At 39.0% G+C, this 23,869-nt stretch overlaps 1 protein-coding gene across 15 annotated transcripts in view; it reads right to left on the reverse strand.

Annotated features, from left to right (window-relative positions):
* The window catches only part of NUMB (NUMB endocytic adaptor protein), a 195,738-nt gene that overhangs the window by 151,800 nt on the left and 20,069 nt on the right, over positions 1–23,869 (reverse strand). The gene's annotated exons all lie outside the window — the stretch shown is intronic.

Here is a 23,869-nt window from a genome sequence, read left to right on the forward strand (position 1 = left end):
AGAGATTACTTAAATAAATAAAACTTTAAAAAATGAGATTTTATTTCTTTAAGTAATCTCTACACCCAATGTGGGGCTTGAATTCACAACCCTAAGATCAAGAGTCACACACTCCACTAACTGAGCCAACCAGGTGTCCCAAATTAAGTGGGATTTTAGAGCTTTATAATTGTATGAAGAATTACTCAACCTCTTTAAATCTCAATTTCCAGGGGCACCTGGGTGGCGCAGTCGGTTAAGCGTCCGACTTCAGCCAGGTCACGATCTCGCAGTCCGGGAGTTCGAGCCCCGCGTCGGGCTCTGGGCTGATGGCTCAGAGCCTGGAGCCTGTTTCCGATTCTGTGTCTCCCTCTCTCTCTGCCCCTCCCCCATTCATGCTCTGTCTCTCTCTGTCCCAAAAATAAATAAACGTTGGAAAAAAAAATTAAAAAAAAAAAAAATAAATCTCAATTTCCTTACTTGCAAAACAGGAATGATTACAGATAACACAGAGCTGTGGTAAATAGGTAAAATGTAAAAACAAAGGACAATCCACCCAAAAATTTGGCTTATATACTTTCCAGAAGACAAATTAAAAATGTATCATATATTAATGACCTGGCACAAAAGGGATTATTTACAATACTGATTTACACTCAGAGGTACCTTTGTACACTAACTTCTAAACATCTGAAGGCTTACAACCAAGTTTGCTCCATTTATATTCCCAGCACCTAGTACAATTCCTTAATAATGGCAAGTATTAATAAATAGTTTATTAGAAAAAAGGACTGAATGAACGAATGGCTTTTTTAAAAAACAGGAACTAAAGTTATAATAGCTGAAAGTAAAAATTCTTAAGTTTTCATTCAAAACTAATTTTAAGTGTGTATTTTAAGTACCCAGACCTGTCATATTAGAACCTGGATACGCAGGCCTGTTTTAAAAAGCAAAACAGGGGTGCCTAGATGGCTCAGTCGGTTGAGCATCCAACGCTTGATTTTGGCTCAGGTCATGAATCTTAGGGTTATGGGATCAAGTCCTGTGTCAGGCTCTGCACTAACAGGTTGGGGTCTACTTAGGATTCTCTCTCCCCTTCTCTCTCTCTGCCCCTGCCCCACTTGCATGCACACACGCACAGGTGCACGCACACACGCACAGGTGCACACTCTCTCTCTCTCAAAAATAAATAAACTTGAAGGAAGGAAGGAAGGAAGGAAGGAAGGAAGGAAGGAAGGAAGGAAGGAAGGAAGGAAGGAAAGAAAGAAAGAAAGAAAGAAAGAAAGAAAGAAAGAAAAGAAAGAAAGAAAGAAAGAAAGAAAGAAAGAAAGAAAGAAAGAAAGAAAGAAAGAAAGAAAGAAAAAGAACTCCCAGGTTGGTTTATGTTCCAAGTAGCTGTCCCTAGAGGAACGGATCGGAGAAAGAAACTTAAGCACAGCATTTAAGCTTTATTCAGACCTGGAAGACAAAAATCTGACATACTTCCCACAAAGAACATGCCTATGGAAAAAAACTACAGTATCTATTTAAAAAAAAACAACAAAACACTTATTTTTACTTTTTTTTTTTACTAGAATTGCTATGCCAATTACAGTGATCATAAAGAGGAAATCTTCCCAGTTACAAATTAAGACCTCCTACTCAAAACTTAACTCATAAATTCTGTTTATCCAACTAAATATTTACTTTCATCATACCCGAAGATCCTCCTCTCACTTCCCAGTATCTGTTCAAAGGTGTTAGACCCAATCACCATCCAATCTCAATTCTGAATGACTTTCAAAAAATGGGTGATTACCTCCTTAATATCATATCCCTTCTTAATATGTAACCACTAACAGCTCTCATAACTACATTTTGCCAAGGCCAAGTGTGATGTGCTACTCACAACTCCAAGCCTGTGCTGCATGGCTCCAAACCATTCTTCTCCAAGTAGTAGCATGCTATTCTCTTCTCTTAATTACATACGAATTCCTTGTACTCAAAATGTGGTTCACCAACTGGTACCATCTCAGGCCCTACCTTATACCTACTAAACAGGCTCTGCATTTTAACATGAACGTCAGGTGATTCATACAAAGAAAATTTTGAGAGGCACTGTACTAATTCAGGGTCCCTTCCTCCTGCCTTACAGTTTTTGAACTGCGATTTGCCATATAAGGAAAGAGATCCTTTTTCTTTTGAGCATATTAAGACCCACCAGGGGTGCCTGGGTGGCTCAGTTGGTTGAGCGTCTGACTTCGGCTCAGGTCATGATCTCACTGTTTGTGGGTTCAAGCCCCGCGTCGGGGTCTGTGCTGACAGCTCAGAGCCTGGAGCCTGCTTCCGATTCTGTGTCTCCCTCTCTGCCCCTCCCCAGCTTGCATTCTGTCTCTCTCTCTCTCAAAAGTAAATAAAACATTAAAAAAAAAAGACCCACCAAAATGAAGTGAGGAATCTTTAAATAAGATTACACAGTTTCTTCACAACCTTCTTTTCATAAAAGACTGTAAGTTTTATGAAGCCAGAGACTTCACTGTATCCTCAAGACTAAAACAGTACCAGGTAAATATTTGTAGAAGAAACAAAATAGACAACAGATGATCCCTAAGGTCCTCTGACTTTTAAATCTTTGGCTCTTCCATTTGCCATGTAAACAAAATTCTATCTAAGGAAAGGGAAGCTAAAAGATCATCTAAATTTACAAAATAAAAAATATGCCACCTTAAATGCCTTGGTCACAAGGTCACAAGGCAGGTTCACTATTAAGTTCATAAAGCTCAAAAACATTTTTATAATATCATATTTTTTTTTTTAAGTTTTAACTTATTCATTTTAAGTAATCTCTACACCCATCATGGGGCTTAACCTCACGACTCCAAGATCGAGAGTCACATGCTCCGGGGTGCCTAGGTGGGTCAGTAGGTTAAGCATCCAACTTCAGCTCAGGTCATCATCTTGCAGATCTCGATGTGGGGTTTAGGCCCCACATCGGGCTCTCTGCTGACAGCTCAGAGCCTGGAACCTGCTTTGGAATCTGTGTCTCCCTCTCTCTCTCTGCCCCTCCCCCACTCATGCTCTCTCTCAGGAGCACACACTCTCTCTCAAAATAAAATAAAACACTTAAAAAAAAGTCACATGCTCTTCCAACTGAGCCAGCCAGGCACCCCGGTATCATTGTATTATAAATATTAATATATTTTATAATTATATTTTAGGTCAAATGACAATACTTCCTCTACATGTACACTATCATCCAAGTAGCTAGCAAAACTCAAATATCCAGAAAAGTTGTACACTCAAGGGTTTAAGGAAACCTAAAATGTACACATTGTTGCAAAGTATCTGTACATAAAAACTGAAGATTTCATAGTATGATTAGTTTCTTCAAAGCCAGAAGTAAAGTGCAGTCAAGATTGGAAGCACTTTAAGTTGAAATAGAGGAAAGAAACAAAAGGGATAGAAAAAATAAAAATACAGAAAAGAAAAAAAAAAAAATAGGGACCAGATATGGCAACCGGATAGAGAAGTGAACAGAGGTAAATAGCAATCAAAAGTCTCAAGGAACGTGATTTAGGGACTTAGAAAAGGAAAAATGGCTATAAAAGCAAAAAGCAGAGTATCAATTGAACCAACATCCATTTCAGGAACTTCTAACACATAGTGCAAGAAATTTTGGGAGCAAGTAAATTCTAGAATATCTCTGGGGTTGGGGTGCCTGGCTGGCTCAGTTGGTAGAGCACCTGACTCTTGATCTGAGGATCATAAGTTGAAGCTTCACATTAGGCATGGAGCCTACTTAAAAAAAAAAAAAAAAGAGAGAGAGAATGTTTTTTAATTTTTATTTTAGAGAGAAAGAGCGCAAATGGGGGAGACGGGCAGAGGGAGAGAGAATTCCAAGCAGGCTCCACGCTCAGCACACAGCCCATCACGGGGCTCAATCCCAGACCCTGGGATCATGACCCCAGCCAAAAATCAAGAGTGAGAGGCTCAACTGACTAAGCCACCCAGGTGCCCAGGGAGAGTCTGTTTTTAGAATATCTCTGGGATCCAGGCACCTGGTGGCTCAGTCGGTTAAGTGTCTAACTCTCAATATCAGCTCAGGTCACAATTTCACCCTTGTGGGATAAAGCCCTGTGTGGGATTCCACCCTGGGTGTGGAGCCTCCTTGGGATTCTCTCCCTTTCTCTTTGCTTCTCCCCTGCTCATGCTTTCCCTCTCTCTTGCTGTCTCTCAAAATAAATAAACTTTTTTAATGTTTGTTTTTTTTTTTTGAGAGGGAGAGAGAGGCAGAGAGAGACAGAGCACGAGCAGGGGAGGAGCAGAGAGAGGGAGACACAGAGGCTGAAGTAGGATCCAGGTTCTGAGCTGTCAGCACAAAGCCCAACATGGGGCCCAAATTCATGAACTGCGAGATCATGACCTGAGCAGAAGTCAGTTGCCCAACCGACTGAGCCACCAAGTCAACCCAAAACAAATAAATAAACTTTTAAGAAAATGTTTAGAATATCTCTGGGGTTGGTGGATCATTTCTCCCATCTACCATAGCCTACATAACTAAATTAATAAGGAACAAGGAAATACATCCCTAACCTCTTCAGAGATCACTAAAAAGCAAATTAGGTTCAATATGTACTTTGTTTTCTATGGCAAGCACAGGTCTAGAAAGTTTTCATTAATCTCTAAGAAAATTTCATTAAAAACAAAAAAAAAATTAAGTTTTGATTCCTCACCTACCTTCTACACCTCATTTTCCCTATTTATGATATTAGATTTAGTCCAAAACATAGATATAATCAGTTCATGCAGAGATTTCTATTTCTAAAAGACATTTTCTAGAAATCTATTATATGCAAAACAAACAAAAAACAACAAAAAAAACCCCATAAATGTTAAATTAGGGTGAGGAAAGACCACCAGAACAAGGTACCAAAGTAGAAATCATAGACTGACTATAAAAATGTAAAACAGGGCTGCCTGGGTGGCTCAGTCAGTTGAGAGTCCGACTTTGGCTCAGGTCATTATCTCACCGTTCGTGGGCTTGAGCCTCATATCAGGCTCTGTGCTGACAGCTCAGAGCCTGGAGCCTGATTTGGATTCTGTGTCTCCCTTTCTGTCTCTCCCTGACTCACGCTCTGTCTCCCTCTGTCTCTCAAAAATAAATAAATGTTAAAAAAAAAAATTTTTTTTTAATGTAAAACATCTATGAGTGCCTGGCTGGCTCAGTTGGAAGAGCATGCAACTCTTGATCTAGGGGTCCTGAGTTTGAGCCCCACACTGGGTGTACAGATTACAATCAATCAATCAATAAACAAATAACTTTATTTTAGATGTAAAACATCTACACTGCAAAAGTCATCATGAAGGAAAGTTAAGACATGAATGACAAATTAGTAAAGTATCTACAATATAAAACAGAGATTTAATGCCCTTAATGTATAAACAGCTCCTATAAATTAATAAAACAACATGGGTAGAAACACATGAAAATATAACTTACGAAAGAAGAAATAAAATCATAAGCACAAGATGTAAATTTCATTAGTAAGAGACACAAATTGTCATTTCAGATTGACAAATACTAAAAATATCAATAAGATCCATACTGTTCTATAAGGTGTATGTGTTATAATCATATAACACATCAGTAAGATGTGAATCAGTAAGATCCATAAGTATTCTATAAGGCATATAAAATCTGGCACTCCTATTGACTACTATTGAGATTCTACCTATCAACAGTTTATCATTGTAAGAGCTTTCAAGAAAATAAAGACATTTCAAAATATGCCCATCCTTTGACCCAACAGTCCCACTTGTAAAAAATGTATTCTAGGGATGTAAAATGTAAAAAATCCCATTCTAGGGATGCCTGGGTGGCTTAGTCAGTTGAGAGTCTGACTTCAGCTCAGGTCATGATCTCACAGTTCATGGGTTCGAGTCCCACATTGGGCTCTGTGCTGACAACTCAGAGCCTTGAGCCGGCTTCAGATTCTGTCTCCCTCTCTCCCTGCCCCTCCCCCCTCTCAAAAATAAACAAACATTAAAAAAATTTATTCTAAGTAAATGGATGTGTTTAAATATATATGTACAGAAGAGCCATTGCATACGCCCAGCACATAGCCAGTGTTCAATTAGTATCTGATGAATAAATAGTACTGTTGAATGATCATAGCATTGTTCATAATAGCAAAACTGTTACCATTACAGAAGTATCTAATAAACCATGATATATCCATACATTGAAATCCTATACAGCCATTAAAAATGATAATGCAGGGGTGGGCACCTGGGTGGCTCAGTCGATTAAGCATCTGACTCTTGATTTCAGCTCAGGTCATATCTTGTAGTCAGTGAGTTTGAACTCCGGGTCGGGCTCTGCGCTGATAATGCGGACCTGCTTGGGATTCTCGCTCTCTTTCCCTCTCTGCCCCTCCCTGACTTGTGTGCACACATGCACACTCTTTCCCTCTCTCTCTCTCTCAAAATAAACTTAAAAAAAAATTTTAATGATAATGCAGATCTATAATTATTAATTAGGGGAAAAAAACAGTAAACCATATGGTGGTTCCTCAGAAAAAGTAAACACATAATTACCACATGATCCAGCAATTCCATTTCCAGGTATATAACCAATAGAATTGAAAGAAGGGACTCAGATATTTTTTACAGCAAAGTTCATAGCAGCATTGTTTATAATAGCCAAAAGATGGAAACAACCTAAATGCCCACTGAAAGATTAAATGATAAGCAAAATGTGGCATATACATACAATGGAATATTATTCAGCCTTAAAAAACAATGTTCTGACACATGCTACACCATGGATGAACCTTGAAAACATATGCTAAGCGAAATAAAACCAGATACAAAAGGACAAATATTGTATGATTGCATGTTTTTGAGATATACAAAACAGTGAAATTCAGACAGAAAGGTAGCATGGTTGTTGCCATGGGCTGGGGGAAGGGGAGAACAAGCTGTTACTGTTTAATGTGTACAGAGTTTCAGTTTAGAAAGATAAAGTTCTAGAGATGGATAGTGGTGATGGCTGCACAATAATGTGAACGTACTGAATGCCACTGAACTGTACATTCTGAAATAGTTAAAACGAAAAAAATTATAACGTGGTTAAAATAGTAAATTTTATGTTATGTATATTTTATTACAATAAAAAATTATAATGAAAACAATAACACATCTTCTAGACTGGAATAAACACTGTTTATTATTTTTGAGTTGTATTCATAAAAAGTGAGATTAAAAAAATGCATTACTTTGGTTTCTGTTCTATTATTATTATTCAGTATCCCCTACACAAGTCATCAAGAATAGTACCGAATGCACACCTGTCAGAATGACTAAAATCAACAACACAAGAAACAACAGGTGTTGGCAAGGATGTGGAGAAAAAGGAACACATGTGCACTGTTGGTGGGAATGCAAACCGCTACGGCCACTGTGGAACACAATACGGAGGTTCTCCAAAAAGTTAAAAGTAGAACTACCCTACCATCCAGTAATCTCACTACTAGGTATTTACCCTAAGACTACAAGAACACTAATTCAAAGGGATACATGCACCCTATGTTTATAGCAGGATTATTCACAATAGCCAAGATGTGGAAGCAGCCCAAGTGTCCACTGATTGATGACTGGATAAAGAAGATGTGGTGTGTGTGTGTGTGTAATGGAATACTATTCAGCCATAAAAAGAATGAAATCTTGCCATTTGCAACAACATGGATGGAGCTGGAGAGTATAAGGCTAAGCAAAATAAGTCAGAGAAAGACAAATACCATATTTCATTATATGGACTCTAAGAAACAAAACAAACAAGGGAAAAAGAGAGAAATCAAGAAACAGATTCTTAATTATAGAGAACATACTGATGGTTATCAGAAAGGAGGGGGGTGGAAGATGGGTTACATAGGTGACAGAGATTAGAGAGTGCACTTGTCATGATGAGCACAGGATGAGGTATGGAACTGTTGAATCATTATACTGTACACCTGAAACTAATATAACACTGTACATTAACTGGAATTAAATTAAAAACCTAAATATAAAAAAAAATAGTACCAAATGTAAATATTCTTCATCTGAAGTTCAAAGCATAGCTCTGTAAATTACAGTTCACATACCTATTCTAAATAATAAGACACTAAATCAGAGTTAAAACATGTAGCTTCTGTGCTTTTTACAAGTTACTTAAGATGAAAGTCAAATAAATTCCCATGTAAACTAACTCTCATCCTCTTCAGCAAAAAAATCAAGCTACCTAGAATATAGCAAAGAACTCCAGTAAGAGGAAAGATCTCAAGTATCTGCATATGCACATTAGAAAATCACCAGAAAACTGAAGAATAAACTACCGAGATGTGATCCTTTGAGAATACACAGCTTATGGTCAAAATAAGCAAAAAGAAGGGCCAAGTCGGACATCAAAGTAAACATCAAGAATAGAAAGCTCCAACCAATCCCATCTTGCCCCTTGCATCATCTGAGAATGGTCTGACTCTGATATAACTCACATATTTGATTAGGGCATACCTAAGTAATTCATTCCATAAAGGAGTGAATCCAAATTTAGTCCTGAAACTTTATTGAGCTCAAGTACCAGAAGTTTCCAGGTGTGGGAGCAGTGCTCTGCTTATCCAGGTGCACTCTCACCTCATGAGATGCTGCCCTCTGGCACACTCTATAGGCAAAGTTAAGTCAAGTCAACACACTGCTCTCCACAAGAAACCAAGACACCTATTTTAAACTGCGAAAACATTTGGGTCACAATCAGCACTTAAAGAGGACGAGAAAAGTAGGGGCACCAGGATGGCTCAGTTGGTTACACATCCAACTTCGGCGCAGGTCATGATCTCGCGGTTCGTGGGTTGGAGCCCCCACATCAGGCTCTGGGCTGACAGCTCAGCCCAAAGCCTGCTTCAGATTCTGTGTCTCCCTCTCTCTGCCCCTCCCCCACTCACACTCTGTGTGTCTCTCTCTCAAGAAGAAATAAAACATTTTTTTTAAATTTTTTTAAAGAGAGAAAGAGGGACGCCTGGGTGGCTCAGTCGATTGAGCATCCGACTTTGGCTCGGGTCATGATCTCGCGGTCCGTGAGTTCGAGCCCCGCGTCGGGCTCTGTGCTGACAGCTCAGAGCCTGGAGCCTGTTTCGGATTCTGTGTCTCCCTCTCTCTCTGCCCCTCCCCTATTCACGCTCTGTCTCTCTCAGGCTCAAAAATGAATAAACGTTAAAAAAAATTAAAGAGAGAGAGAGAAGTAAAATGGAAGAGATGAGTGCATCACCTATATTAAGGATGAATACCAATCTCATTTTTCTTTCAACTCTGTGTATGGGGGGCAGGTCACCATATCAAAAATGTTTAAAATTCACTGCTGTAGGGAAATGCTTGTATGTTTACACCTGAAGACAAGCAAAAATATGTGTGCAATACCAACAAAATGGAAATAAAACAAATGTCCATCTTTAGAAGAAAAGATAAATTGTGGTACAGTCTTACAATGAATACATATATCTGAGAAAATGAATCATGGTTACACACACTGATATGGATGAATCTTAAAAACAAAATACTGAGGTGTGCCTGGGTGTCTTAGCTGGTTAAGCATCTGGCTCTTGATTTTGGCTCAGGTCATGATCTCACAGTTCGTGGGTTTGAGCCTCACATCGGGCTCTGTGCTGACAGTGCGGAGTCTGCTTGGGATTCCCTCTCTGTCTCTGTCTCTCTCTCTTTCAAAATAAACTTAAAAAAAAATACTGATTAGCCAAAGCAAATAAAAATATATACGTAGTATATGTATAAATGTGTAACATGGTTCCATTTTTACATCTAAAAAATAGGCAATACTAAACAATATAGTTTTGAAATACATACAAATGCAGTAAACTTAAAGGAAGGGAATAATAAAACCAAAATAAATTTCTGAATAGTTTCATCCCCAGTGGAGAGGCAGGTGAGTGGAAATCAAGGAGAAATATACCAAAAATATTGGAGATGTTCTATTTCTTAACCTGGGTGATGAGTTCACAGCTATTGGTTTTATTACACGCTTCATTACTTACATACACAGTACCATATTCTCGTCTGCGTATTAAATACTTCATAATGGGAAGGGAAAACAGAAAAGGAAAAGAGAGGGGAAGGAAAAAGAAGGATGGACACCTATAACATAGGTCAACATGCACCTCCTATCTCTCCCTGGGCAGGCAATGTAAAGTCCCATTAAATATAAGCTTCGTTCCGGGAATGCCAGCTGGTGCAGCCACTCTGGAAAACAGTATGGAGGTTCCTCAAAAAACTAAAAATAGAACTACTCTACAACTCAGCCATTGCACTACTAGGCATTTATCCATGGGACACAGGTGTGCTGTTTCGAAGGGACACATGCACCCCCATGTTTATAGCAGCACTACCAACAATGGCCAAAGTTTGGGAAAAGCCCAAATGCCCATCAATGGATGAATGGATAAAGAAGATGTGGTAAATACATACAATGGAATATTACTCAGCAATCAAAAAGAATGAAATCTTGCCATTTACAACTACATGGATGGAACTGGAGGGTATTATGCTAAGTGAAATTAGTCAGAGAAAGACAAAAATCATATGACTTCACTCATATGAGGACTTTAAGAGACAAAACAGATGAACATAAGGGAAGGGAAACAAACATAATATAAAAACAGGGAGGGGGACAAAACAGAAGAGATTCTGAAATATAGAGAGCAAAGAAAGGATTGCTGGAGGGGTTGTGGGAGGGGGGATGGGCTAAATGGGTAAGGGGCATTAAGGAATCTACTCCTAAAATCATTGTTGCACTATATGCTAATTTGGATGTAAATTTTAAAAAATAAAAAATCAAATTAAAAAAAATATATAAGCTTCATCCAGAAACCCCACTAAAACATAAGATTTTTTTTTAAGAGCACAAACCTGAAATGAAGGCAATTTTTCTATCCTCAGTTTAAAAAAAATTTTTTTTTAACGTTTATTTATTTTTGAGACACAGAGAGAGACAGAGCATGAATGGCGGAGGGGCAGAGAAAGAGGGAGACAGAATCGGAAGCAGGCTCCAGGCTCTGAGCCATCAGCTCAGAGCCCGACACGGGGCTCGAACTCATGGACCGCAAGATCGTGACCTGAGCTGAAGTCGGACGCTCAACCGACTGAGCCACCCAGGCGCCCCTCTATCCTCAGTTTTTAAAAATTAAGATGATACCTGATGTAATATAAGAAAAAGGAAAGTAACTTAAAATAATACATTATAATATGTAAATGCTCAGGTATAACCATCCTAGATTTCATATTATTAAGGAAATAGACACTGGCACATATACACAGAAATGCCATGCACACAACATCTACAAAGTAGACTGACACAAATGAGTTGTACTGGAAAATCAGATGCCAAAAGGGGCAATGCCATCGGTAATACGATTTTCCAAAACAGTTAACAACTCATTAAAGTTCTGAACAAAACAAAGTACAATGTGAGACTAAGTAGTTGCATTCCTGGAAAATTTAGTGTCTATTAAAACCATACAAAATACTACTTTGTTTAAATGTGTTTAAATGTGTTTAAATGTGGGGTGCCTGGGTGGCCCAGGCTGTTAAGTGTCTGACTTCCACTCAGGTCATGATCTCACAGTTCGTGAGTTCAAGCCCCATGTCTGGCTCCGTGCTGACAGCTCAGAGCCTGGAGCCTGCTTCAGATTCTGCGTCTCCCTCTCTCTCTCTCTCTATGCTCCTTCCTCACTTGCGCTCTCTCTCAAAAATAAACATTAAAAACAATGTGTTTGTTTTTTTATTTGGTTTGGTTCAAAAAGGTGATTTTATTAAAGCAAGAGGACAGGACCCATAGGCAGAAAGCCGCAAAAAAAACTTTTTTAATGTGTTTAAATGCATAACAGAATTAACATCAGATAAGTGCAAACAGGTTTTTCACCTACAAGATCTGGGAAAAAGTTCAAAAATCATGCAGAACTGTCTCCAACATTGTAGAATATATGGCATTTTTGGCTCCTGCTCATTGAATGCCAATAATATATACCCACCCCACCTTCATTACTGTGGCAACCAAAAGTGCACCTTCAAAAATTCAAACATTCATAGGGGTACTGACCCCATTGAAAACCAGTGACTACAAGAAAGGATAAGTCCCAGTGTGGCCTCCATACAGCCTTTATTTTCATGCACCATAAAGCTGAATGTAATGATAAAGCCTACCCAATTTCTAACTTTGGCAAAGAAGAAATCCTCATACAGCGAAGAAATTTATTATTAGAGAAAGTATAAAGGCAGATTAAAACACAAGGATACTTACCCTAAATGAAATTGATACATTAAACCAAAGGTTGGCAATTTTTTCACCCATGTGACATCAATCTTTGAGGGCAGTGTTATTTTGCTAAAATACAACAAATGTCCCAATTGAAAAGCACTGTAACACTCAAAACATAGTTTACAGAGCATTATTTAATTTGAATCTTTATAGCAATTCTATGAGACAGATACCATTATTCTTTTTATATTACTTATAAGGAGAACAACAAAAAAAGGTCAAAGTCACAGAGCTGGTAAACTGAGAGACAGGACTTCAAGTCCTCAGATTTAAAATCCTGTGTTCTTTCCATCAAACTATACTGCTTCACAAAGATTCAATATGGCAATACAGATAAAAAGAAACTCACTAGGATACCTAGGTGGCTCAGTCGGTTGAGCATCCAACTTCGGCTCAGGTCATGACCTCACGATTCATGAGCTGGAGCCCCACATTGGACTCTGTACTGACAGCATGGAGCATGCTTGGGATTCTCTCTCTCCTTCTCTCTGCCCCTCCTCACCTTGTGCTGTCTCTCTCTCTCTCTCTCTCTCTCTCAAAATAAATAAATTAAAAAAAAAAAAACAACTCATCAGTCAATACAACAGAAATGTTAACAGCAAAAGATCAATATAAAATCTCGATGTATTTTGATATATCACAGACAGTTGTACTACCCATAGTAGTTATTTCTGAATATGAGAAATTTTTAAAGATTTTTAAGTAATCTCTACACCCAACATGGAGTTCAAATTTATAATCCCAAGATCAAGAGTCACAGGGGTGCCTGCGTGGCTCAGTCAATTAAGCATCCAACTCTTGATTTCAGCTCAGATCATAATTTCACAGTTCATGGGATCAAGCCCTGCATCAGGCTCTGTGCTGTCAGATTCTCTCTCTCCCTCTCTCTCTGCCCCTCCCCCACTCATATGCACCCGCACCCTCTAATAAATAAATATACTTTTTTTTAAAAGAGTTGGGGTGCCTGGGTGGCTGAGTCGGCTGAGCAGCCAACTACAGCTCAGGTCATGATCTTGTGGTCTGTGAGTTCGAGCCCCGCGTTGGGCTCTGTCCTGAGAGCTCAGAGCCTGGAGCCTGCTTCCAATTCTATGTCTCCCTTTCTCTCTGCCCCTTCTCTGATTGCTCTCAGTCTCTCTCTCTCTCTCTCTCTCTCAAAAATAATGAATAAAAAATTTAAAAAAAAAGAGAGAGAGTTGCATGCTCCACTGACTAAGCCAGCCAGACACCCCAGAAAAAAGTAAAATTTTAGCAATTACCATGATATATAGTATGTAATTACTTCCTAACATCGAAAAGTTTCTGGATCGCAATTTTAATCAATCTTCTACTTAATCCAACATTCCAGAACCACACCATTGATTCTGAGAGTTAAAGGGTTAACAATGTTTTTTAAAACCTTTCCATTTGGGGAGACATGCATAACCATTAAAAACTTTATAAAATCTCGGCTTAACCACAGCACCTCTAACGTAGTTACTAGATCAGTCCTTTCAGAATAAATTCTCTGAAGTTCATTTGAGGATAACAAAATGAGGAGATGGCATATTGAATTAGTTCTCATTCATGACTGGTAGATTACTTTAAAACTCTAAATAGTATTGTGCTATCCTTCTTAATTGATAATACACTTTCATAGATCCAAACACTCATGTGCACACAATAGTTTACAATATAAGACAAAAAGCAAAGGCATACTCAGAGTTTGATGTAAAAGGAAAAAGAAAGTAGTATATCTTATTATTTCAACTGAAGTAATAAGGAAGATCATTTATCAGCAAGCACAATCTTCTTAGACTCATCTCTAAAGGGCAGAATAATAGAGTCTTCCTAAAAAGTAATAGACAATAATCTACAAGACTCAACTCTCCACTAAATTGAATCCAAAACCCAAGAATAATAATTTGGCATTTCTATTTTATGTATTTTAATGTTTATTTATTTTGAGAGAGAGAGAAAGAGAGAGTGCATGTGTGGAGAGGGGGGTGCAGAGAGAGAGGGAGAGAGAGAATCCCAAGCAGGCCCCATACTCAGCATGGAGCTTGATGCAGGGCTTGATCCCACAACTGTGAGATCACAACCTGAACCAATATCAAGAGTTGAAGGCTTAACCAACTGAGCCACCCAGGAACCCCTTGACATTTCTTTTTTTTTTTTTTTAATGTTTTTATTTATTTTTGAGACACAGAGTGTGAGCAGGGGAGGAACAGAGAGAGACAGAGAGGGAGACACAGAATCCGAAGCAGGCTCCAGGCTCTAAGCTGTCAGCACAGAGCCCAACGTGGGGCTTGAACTCATGAGCAGACAGATCATGACCTGAGCCAAAGTCAGAAGCTTAACCTGGTGAGCCACCCAGGCGCCCCAAATTTCTATTTTAAAAGAAACAATTTCTTTTCATCTATACTTCTAAATTCACAGGTAAAGTTTGAGTAGGGTGAAGACTTTAGGTAGTGAAAATATGCAAGCATATTAGTTATAAACTACACACATGCTGTCTTATAACATACTTTTTAAGATTTTATTTTTAAGTAATTTCTAGACCCAAACATGGAGCTTGAACTTACAACCCCAAGATCAAGAGTCACATACTCTACAGACTGAGCCAGCCAGGAGCACCTGCCTTATATTTTATCTCACCATTTTGTTCCTCTTTCCCAAAGAAGAGTTATACTCAGTCATAACTATGATTGTTTAAGCCAAAAACTCTACCTCAAACAAAACCCTAATTTTCTCCCTCATACACACTGTCACTTCCCTTTTCCTGACTTGAAATTCACTCCATTACAACTTCCATAATCTCTGTGATATCTATACATACTGCACCTACTTTTTTTATTAGTAGCTAATGGAAAATATATGCAATAGAACTTAATATCAATTGTTTGAATATTTTTAAATGCCAGCACAAATACAAAGAATTAAGCACTTAAGCACTTTATTATATTGAAAAAAATTGCAATTCATCTTGAAAAACCTCAAATTCAAAGTTGCTAAGACACACATTAAAATTAGATTTAAATGTCTTACCCAAAAGCCTCAAAACATGCCATAATCCCCAGACATATTTGCAGAAATTTCAAATACTGATTGACCAGTGTTTTGGGGTCATTATACATATAGATATGGATATGGAAATGGATATAGATATAGATATCTGTCTAAACACAGAAACCAAAAAGGAATTACAGGACTTACTTGAAAATTTAAGAGCTACCATATATAAAGCACTTATGTAGGCTAGGCATTGTTCATAGAATTCAGATACAGTATGTATATAATCTCATTTCATCAGCATAAAAAACAAGAGGTAATGGCTATAATTCAAATTTCGTTTTTTTTTTTTTAATATTTATTTTTGAGAGAGCAACAGAGTGCGAGCAGGGGAGGGCCAGAAAAGGTGGGGGGGTGCATAGAATCCAAAGCAGGCTCCAGGCTCCCAGCTGTCAGCACAAAGCAGGACACAGGGCTCAAACCCACGAGTGGTGAGATCATGACCTGAGCTGAACTTGGACGCTCAACTGACTGAGCCACCCAGGAGCCCCTATAATTCCAATTTTAAAGATGAAAAACTGTGACTTTGAAAGATTAAAAAGATTTCTACGTGGTGCAGTAAATTCACCCAAATAACAATATACGAAATATGTCAAATACATAAATAAACAATGCATAACTAGCTCAAAAAATAACATAAATCTCTCTCAAGCAGCACTAAGAAACATAAATGCAAATTGGCACGCAGTGCTAAAGCCACGAACCCACTAGGGTCCTAGTCCAGAAACAGTGGCAGCTGGAAGTTTGGCTTCCCTGGGGAACAGGGACTAAAAGTGCTCCATGTAAGACAGAGGGTTTATCAGAGCTAAGCCAGAGGAAGGGCTGGGGTAGGGCTCCCTCATAAAGAAAACTTGGGGTGCCTGGCTGGCTCAGTCAGTGGAGCATGCGACTCTTGAGCTCAGGGATGTGAGTTCAAGCCCCACAATGGATACAGAGATTACTTAAAAATAAAATCTTTAAAAAAAAAAAAAAAAAAGAACACAACTGCCAACTCTGCCTGGAGGTATGGTTTATACTAAATCACTCCAATGAAGGTTGCAGGACACAGACCCAGCTTCAAAACCAAAAAAGTAACCAGGCCACCTGCTAGCTCTGTGACTAGATCTGCAATATCCACACTATCACCAATATCTCTGAAGGGCAAGAACTCTAAACCCGGTTCTAGAATTGGGGTCCACAGGCAAGCATAAAATTTCTATACAAGGAGGGAAGTGAACACAGAGGGACAGTAAAAGCTCACTACGTCTCAATAATATTTGCAAATGGTATATCTGAAAAGGGGTTAATATTCAAAATATATAAAGAGTGTATATAACTCAACGCTAAAAATAAACATAATAATAATAATAATCTGATTAAAATGGGCAGAGGGCCACACCCAAAAAATAATCCAGTGAAGAATGGGCAAAAGACATGAATAGATACTTCTCCAAAGAAGACATCCAGATGGCCAACCGACACATGAAAAAATGCTTAACATCACTCATCATCAGGGAAATACGAATCAAAACCACAATGAGATACCACCTCACACCTGTCAGAATAACTAACATTAACAACTCAGGCAACAACAGATGTTGGCAAGGATGCAGAGAAAGAGGATCTCTTTTGCATTGTTGGTGGGAATGCAAGCTGGTGCAGCCACTCTAGAAAACAGTATGGAGGTTCCTCAAAAAACTAAAAATAGAACTACCCTACAACCCAGCCATCGCACTACTAGCCATTTATCCAGGGGATACAGGTGTGCTGTTTCGAAGGGACACATGCACCCCCGTATTTATAGCAGCACTATCAACAATGGCCAAAGTATGGAAAGAGCCCAAATGTCCATCGATGGATGAATGGATAAAGAAAATGTGGTATATATACATATACAATGGAGTATTACTCGGTAATCAAAAAGAATGAAATCTCGCCACTTGCAACTATGTGGATGGAACTGGAGGGTGTTATGCTAAGTGAAATTAGAGAAAGACAAAAATCATATGATTTCACTCATATGAGGACTTTAAGAGACAAAACAGATGAACATAAGGGAAGAGAAACAAAAATAATATAAAAACAGGGAGGGGGACAAAACAAAAGAAACTCATAAATATGGAGAACAAAATGAGGGTCGCTGGAGGGGTTGTGGGAGGGGGGATGGACTAAATAGGTAAGGGGCATTAAGGAATCTATTCTCGAAATCATTGCTTCATGATATGCTAATTTGGATGTAAATTTTAAAAAATAAAAAAGTTAAACAAAAAACAAACAAATAAATAAATAATAAAATGGGCAGAGGGCCTGGGGCGCCTGGGTGGCTCAGTCGGTTAAGTGTCCAACTTAAGCTCAGGTCATGATCTCACAGCTGGTGGGTTCAAACCCCCCGTTGGGCTCTGTGCTGACAGCTTAGAGCCTGGAGTCTGCTTTGGATTCTGTGTCTCTGTCTCTCTCTACCCCTCCCCCACTCATGTGCGTGTGCTCGCACTCGCACTCTCTAGCTCTCAAAAATAAACAAACATTTAAAAAAATCTTTTAATGGGCAGAGGGCCTAAATAGGTATTTTTCCAAAGAAGACATACAGATGGCCAAGAGACACATGAAAAGATGCTCAACATTACTAATCATCAGAGAAATGCAAATCAAAACCACAATGAGCTATTACCTACACCAGTCAGAATAGCTACTATCCAAAAGAAAAGAAATAACAAGTGTTGGCGAGGATGTGGAGAAAAAAGAACCTGCATGCACTGTTGGTAGGAATGTAAATTGGTGCAACCACTATGGAAAACAGTAGGAAGGTTCCTCAAAAAATTAAAAATAGAAATACTATATGATCCAATAATTTCACTACTGGGTATTTACCAAAAGAAAGCAACACTATTCAAAAAGATATATGCATCTTTGTTCACTACAGCATTATTTACAATAGCCAAGACATGGAAGCAACCTCAGTGTCCATCGACAGATGAATGGATAAAGCAGATGTGTTACACACACACAGACATACAAGAGGAATATTACCCAGCCATAAAAAAGAATGAGGTCTTGCCACTTGCAACAATATGGACAGACCTGAAGGGCATTATGCTAAGTGAAATAAGTAAGACATCAAAAGACAAATACCACATGATTTCACTTATATGTGGAATCTAAAAAGCAAAACAAAATAGAAACGGACTTATAAACACAGAAAATAAATTAGTGGTTGCCAGAGGGGAGAGAACAGGAGATAGGCAGAATAGGTAAAGGGGATTAAGAGGTACAAACTTCCAGTTATAAAATAAATAAGTCATAGAGATGAAAAGTACAGCATTGGGAATATAGTTAATAATAACACTGTATGGTGACAGATGGTCACTATATTTACTGAGATGAGCATTGTATAATGTATAGGATTGTCTAATAACTATATTGTGCACCTGAAATTAATATAAACATTGTATGTCAACCATACTTCAATAATAAAAACTTAAAGAAAATAATAGAAAATAATTAAATTATACTTTCCTTTAAAAAAAGAAGACAAATCTGTTATATTCTGGACATTCCATTCTCCATTTCCTGAATGTGTAACTAATTAAGACTTTCTGGTGCTTCCTCATACCCATGGGTATTTGTAAGATAAATCCTCATTACTTAAAATAACCAGAAAAAACCTACCACTTAATAATCATGATAATCTGAAAAGGGTTTTTTTTTTTTTTAATGCAATAAAGTTACAAAAACCTATTTCTAACTGGTAGCCTTTGACAACTCCAAAACTAAAGCATACAGGTTGCCACAACTAAAGAAAAGTGTCTTTATAACTAAACTTGTTGATTATGTCTAAGCAAACTTTAAGTGATGCAGGATCTCTCAAATTTAGCCTTCCTATTATCAACCAGACACAGTCCTATTATCAACCAGACACAGGACTTTCCTACCACTAGGAAGGGAGTGGTTTCCAGCTTTAGGATGACACAATTGAAAGGTTCCGAAAAGGAATTAAAAATAGTCTCTAGAAGGAATAACTCAGAATAAAAAGTGTGTTTTAGTAAAACAAACATCAAATTAGTAATCCGTTACTTAAATTCTAGACCTACCTCTGTCACTAACTAGTTGTGTGACTTTGGCTAACCTAACTTAGGCTTCAGGTTCTTTTTCCCTACTAATTCTAACATTATAACATTCTTTAAAACACCTGACAGGAATGTTTGCTCCACATAAACAAATTCCAAATTTTCATGTTTTCTAAAGTTTCAAAGAACTTTACAAATGCTAATGATGCCTATCACTCTCTCCTCCCAAAAAAGTCACATAAGCAGAATCTAAAACATTTCCTTGAGGGGCGCCTGGGTGGCTCAGTCAGTTAAGTGTCCGACTTCGACTCAGGTCATGATCTCACAGTTTGTGAGTTCGAGCCCTGCGTCGGCTCTATGCTGACAACTCAGAGCCTGGAAGCTGCTTCGGATTCTGTGTCTCCCTCTCTTTGCCCCATCCCCACTCATGCTCTGTCTCTCTCTGTCTTAAAAATAAATAAAACATTAAAAAACATTTTTTAAACATTTCCTTGAGAGTTTTCCAAAGTACTTTAATATTTTTTAATGTTTATTTATTTATTTTGAGGGAGAGAGAGAGAGCACATGCATGCACATAGGGTCAGAGAAAGAGGGGGAGAGAGAATCCCAAGCAGGCTCCACACTGTCACAAGGAGTCCAACGTGGGGCTTGATCTCACAAACCATGAGATCATGACCTGAACCAAAATCAAGAGTTGAATGCAACCAACTGGAGTTACCCAGGCACCCTGAAATTCAGTTGGGTTTTTTTTGATGTTTATTTTTGAGTAAACGAGAGAGAGAGACAGCACGCAAGTTGGGGAGGGGAAGAGGGAGAGGGAGACAGAGAATCTGAAACAGGCTGCAGGCTGTCAGCACAGAGCCAGACATGGGACTCAAACTCACCAAATGTGAGATCATGACCTTAGCCGAAGTCGGAGACTTAACCGACTGAGCCACCCAGGCACCCCCCGAAATTCACTTTCAAGTGTATACTTCTGAGTTTGAAAAATACATACAGTCATATAACCATCACTACAATCAAGATACAGAACAGATACAGGCAATGTAGAATACTTCCCAAAAAAATTCCCGAATGCCCCCCACTCCCTGGCAACCACAGTTTTCTGTCCCTTTAGCTTCACTAATTCCAAAATATCTTAAAATAGAATCATACAGTATGTGGCCTTTTACGTCTGGCTTCTTTCACTCAGCATAATGCATTCAATATCCACCTATGCTGCTGTATGCACTACCAAATAGTATTCCACTGTACAGAGGTACCAGAGTTGATCAATTCACAGTTGAAGTACATTTGAATTTGTTTCCAGTTTGGGGCATTAGCACAGAGGTTTCTGCTTGACTGTAAGTTTTCCTTTCACTTGAGTCCTAGGAGTGGAACTACTAGATCACTACACTACGTGTGTGTTTAACTGTATATGAGTACCTGCCAAACTGTTTTCTAAAAAGACTGTACCAGCAATGAATAAGAGGTTTCTGGGTTTTTGGTTTTTTTTTTTTAAGTTTTTATTTTGAGAGAGAGAGAGAGAAAAAGAGAGAGAGAGAGAGAACACACAAGGGAGCACAAGTTGGGGAAGGTCAGAGAGGAGAGAGAGAATTCCAGGTAGGATCCACGAGACCAGCACAGAGCCCGACATGGGGCTTGAACTCACAAACTATTGAGGTTGTGACCTGAGCCAAAATCAAGAGTCAGACACCTAACCAACTGAACCACCCAGGTACCCCTGAATAAGAGCTTTTTAATGGTTTTAAGGAAAAATAAATTTATTTTTTTTTAAATTTTTTTTTCAACATTTTTTATTTATTTTGGGACAGAGAGAGACAGAGCATGAACGGGGGACGGGCAGAGAGAGAGGGAGACACAGAATCGGAAACAGGCTCCAGGCTCCGAGCCATCAGCCCAGAGCCCGACGCGGGGCTCGAACTCACGGACCGCGAGATCGTGACCTGGCTGAAGTCGGACGCTTAACCGACTGCGCCACCCAGGCGCCCCGAGGAAAAATAAATTTATATCTTATGTTACAAATTTCATAGAAAGATCCCACATAGGGTGCCTGGGTGGCTCAGTCGGTTAAACGGCCGACTTCGGCTCAGGTCATGATCTCACGGTCCGTGAGTTCGAGCCCCGCGTCAGGCCCTGGAGCCTGTTTCAGATTCTGTGTCTCCCTCTCTCTGACCCTCCCCCGTTCATGCTCTGTCTCTCTCTGTCTCAAAAATAAATAAATGTAAAAAAAAAAAAAAAAAAAAGAAAGATCCCACATAGATCCAGATATTTATCAGAGGAAATTTTCCTGTGTGCTATATATATGTAGAAAGCACGTTAACAAAGGATGTTGATTTGATAAATATTCATATTTATCAAATAGATGTTTTTTAATAGGCTTTAAAATGTCATGTTTGAAATCATACTCAGGTCGTGATCTCACCGTTTGTGAGTTCAAGCCCCACATCGGGCTCTGCAGCACGAGCTCGGGGCCTCCTTGCAATTCGTTCTTTCTTTCTTTCTCTTCCTCTCTCTCTGCTCCTCCCCCATTTGTGCTCTCTCTCTAGATGAATAAATAAACTTAAAAAAAAAAAAAAAAAAGATGCTCAACCAACTGAGCCACCCAGGTGCCCCCAAATAAACGTTGGTTTTAATGAGACCACCTACTTATGAAACCCTCCACTTCCACTTTCTCCCTATCATTCTCCTGGTTTCACTTGTCTTTTTTATCCAATACAGATTTCACAGTTCAATTACTGCTTGCACCCAATTTAATGTTTCCCACGTCTCCTTCACACTCTCCTACCAAAACTCCTGTTAACCTTCTCTATGACCAAAACAGAGCAGCCAAACAGTGACAAAAGTCACATATCCACTCAGACTGATTACGGTCCTAAATTCACAATTAACAACTTCAACCACAGCAATATTACTCTAAAAGCTCTCTGTAGTGGCTGTTGTATAACTTGTCCTCAATCCTTAAACATTTCACCCCTCCTCTCCATTTCTCCTGCTCCTTAGTTTACAATACTTTTATTAAGAAAATAGAAGCCATCAGATGAAAGCTCCCTATTTTTCCACAACCAAATCTATAACATACCCCCCCCAAACTGAACCAGTCATCTTCTTTTCCCCTACTTTAAAATGAGTATCTCTGATTACTATTATATGGCCACTGAAGTTTGCTCTTTGTAGTATCTTTCACTTAAAGATTTCCTTCCTTTCATAATTCACTCTGGTATCATCAATTGTTCCTCCTCTACAAGATCATTCTCATTTTCATGTAAACATGTACCATTACCTCCCATAGTTACAGGGTTTTTTTACGAGTACCCCATCATTCCCTACACAGCTATGCCCCACCTCCTCCCCCATTCCTCAGTTGACATTTATAGTCACATTTCTCAGAAAAGTATCAGCTCTCACAGTCTCTAATTCCCAACCTTTCATTCACTATTCAACCTGCTCCAAACTGATCTACCTTCACAAGTTCATTGAAACTGCCTCTTAAACAGCACACTTAAAGGAATAAATGAAGAGAGCTTAATGGACAGACTATTTAGAGAGCTATTAAGAAGCTATTACCTTCTCTAAACACCTAGAAAGTACAGGGGTACAAGTTCTCACCTCTCTGTAACCTTAAGTTACTGGAACCAGAAAAGGCTATGGCAGTGGAAAAGGTACTTTGCAGCTAAGCAGCCACAGGTGGAGGTATGCAGTTTTTGCCTAAACTGCAGCCACATAGGGAAGAGGAAAAGGAATAAAAACCCTAATCTCTTTTTCCTTCCACTGTCCAATCTCCTGTCAATTGTACCTCCACTGGCGGAACACAACATGAAGCTAGAAGGCAAAGAAGCCTGGGTGATATAAACCATGGAGGTCAGCCTTCTGAAGCACAAAGCAGAGAAGAAAAGGGCAAAAACAGATCTGGAGAGACATACAGAGATGGCCAACACAAGATTGTCAATAATTTCCATTTTGATATATCAAATTGGCACGGTTCCTCTCTCCTCTCTTGGCTTCCATGACATGACAAATCCTAGTTTTTCCCGATATAAACTCCCTCCTCGCCCTTCATCAGATAGCATATTTGGGGTTGCTCTGAGCTCAGTACCAGACAGCTGATCTTACCTTTTCCTCATGCCTCTCAATCCCATCTATATAATGACAATTCCCAACAGCACCTTTCCTTAAGCTCCAGCCGCCCATATCCCAACATTATCATTTCAGATGTCACTTGGAAATTCACAGATCCAAAACAATCATTCTCATCCTCTTAAAAAAATGTTCGGGGGGCGCCTGGGTGGCTCAGTCGGTTGAGCGTCCGACTTCAGCTCAGGTCATGATCTCGCAGTCTGTGAGTGTGAGTTCGAGCCCCGCGTCGGGCTCTGTGCTGACAGCTCAGAGCCTGCAGCCTGTTTCAGATTCTGTGTCTCCCTCTCTCTCTGCCCCTCCCCTGCTCATGCTCTCTCTGTCA

The sequence above is a fragment of the Acinonyx jubatus genome, chromosome B3 (genome assembly GCF_027475565.1).
Source record: "Acinonyx jubatus isolate Ajub_Pintada_27869175 chromosome B3, VMU_Ajub_asm_v1.0, whole genome shotgun sequence".
Classification (NCBI taxonomy): Eukaryota; Metazoa; Chordata; class Mammalia; order Carnivora; family Felidae; genus Acinonyx; species Acinonyx jubatus.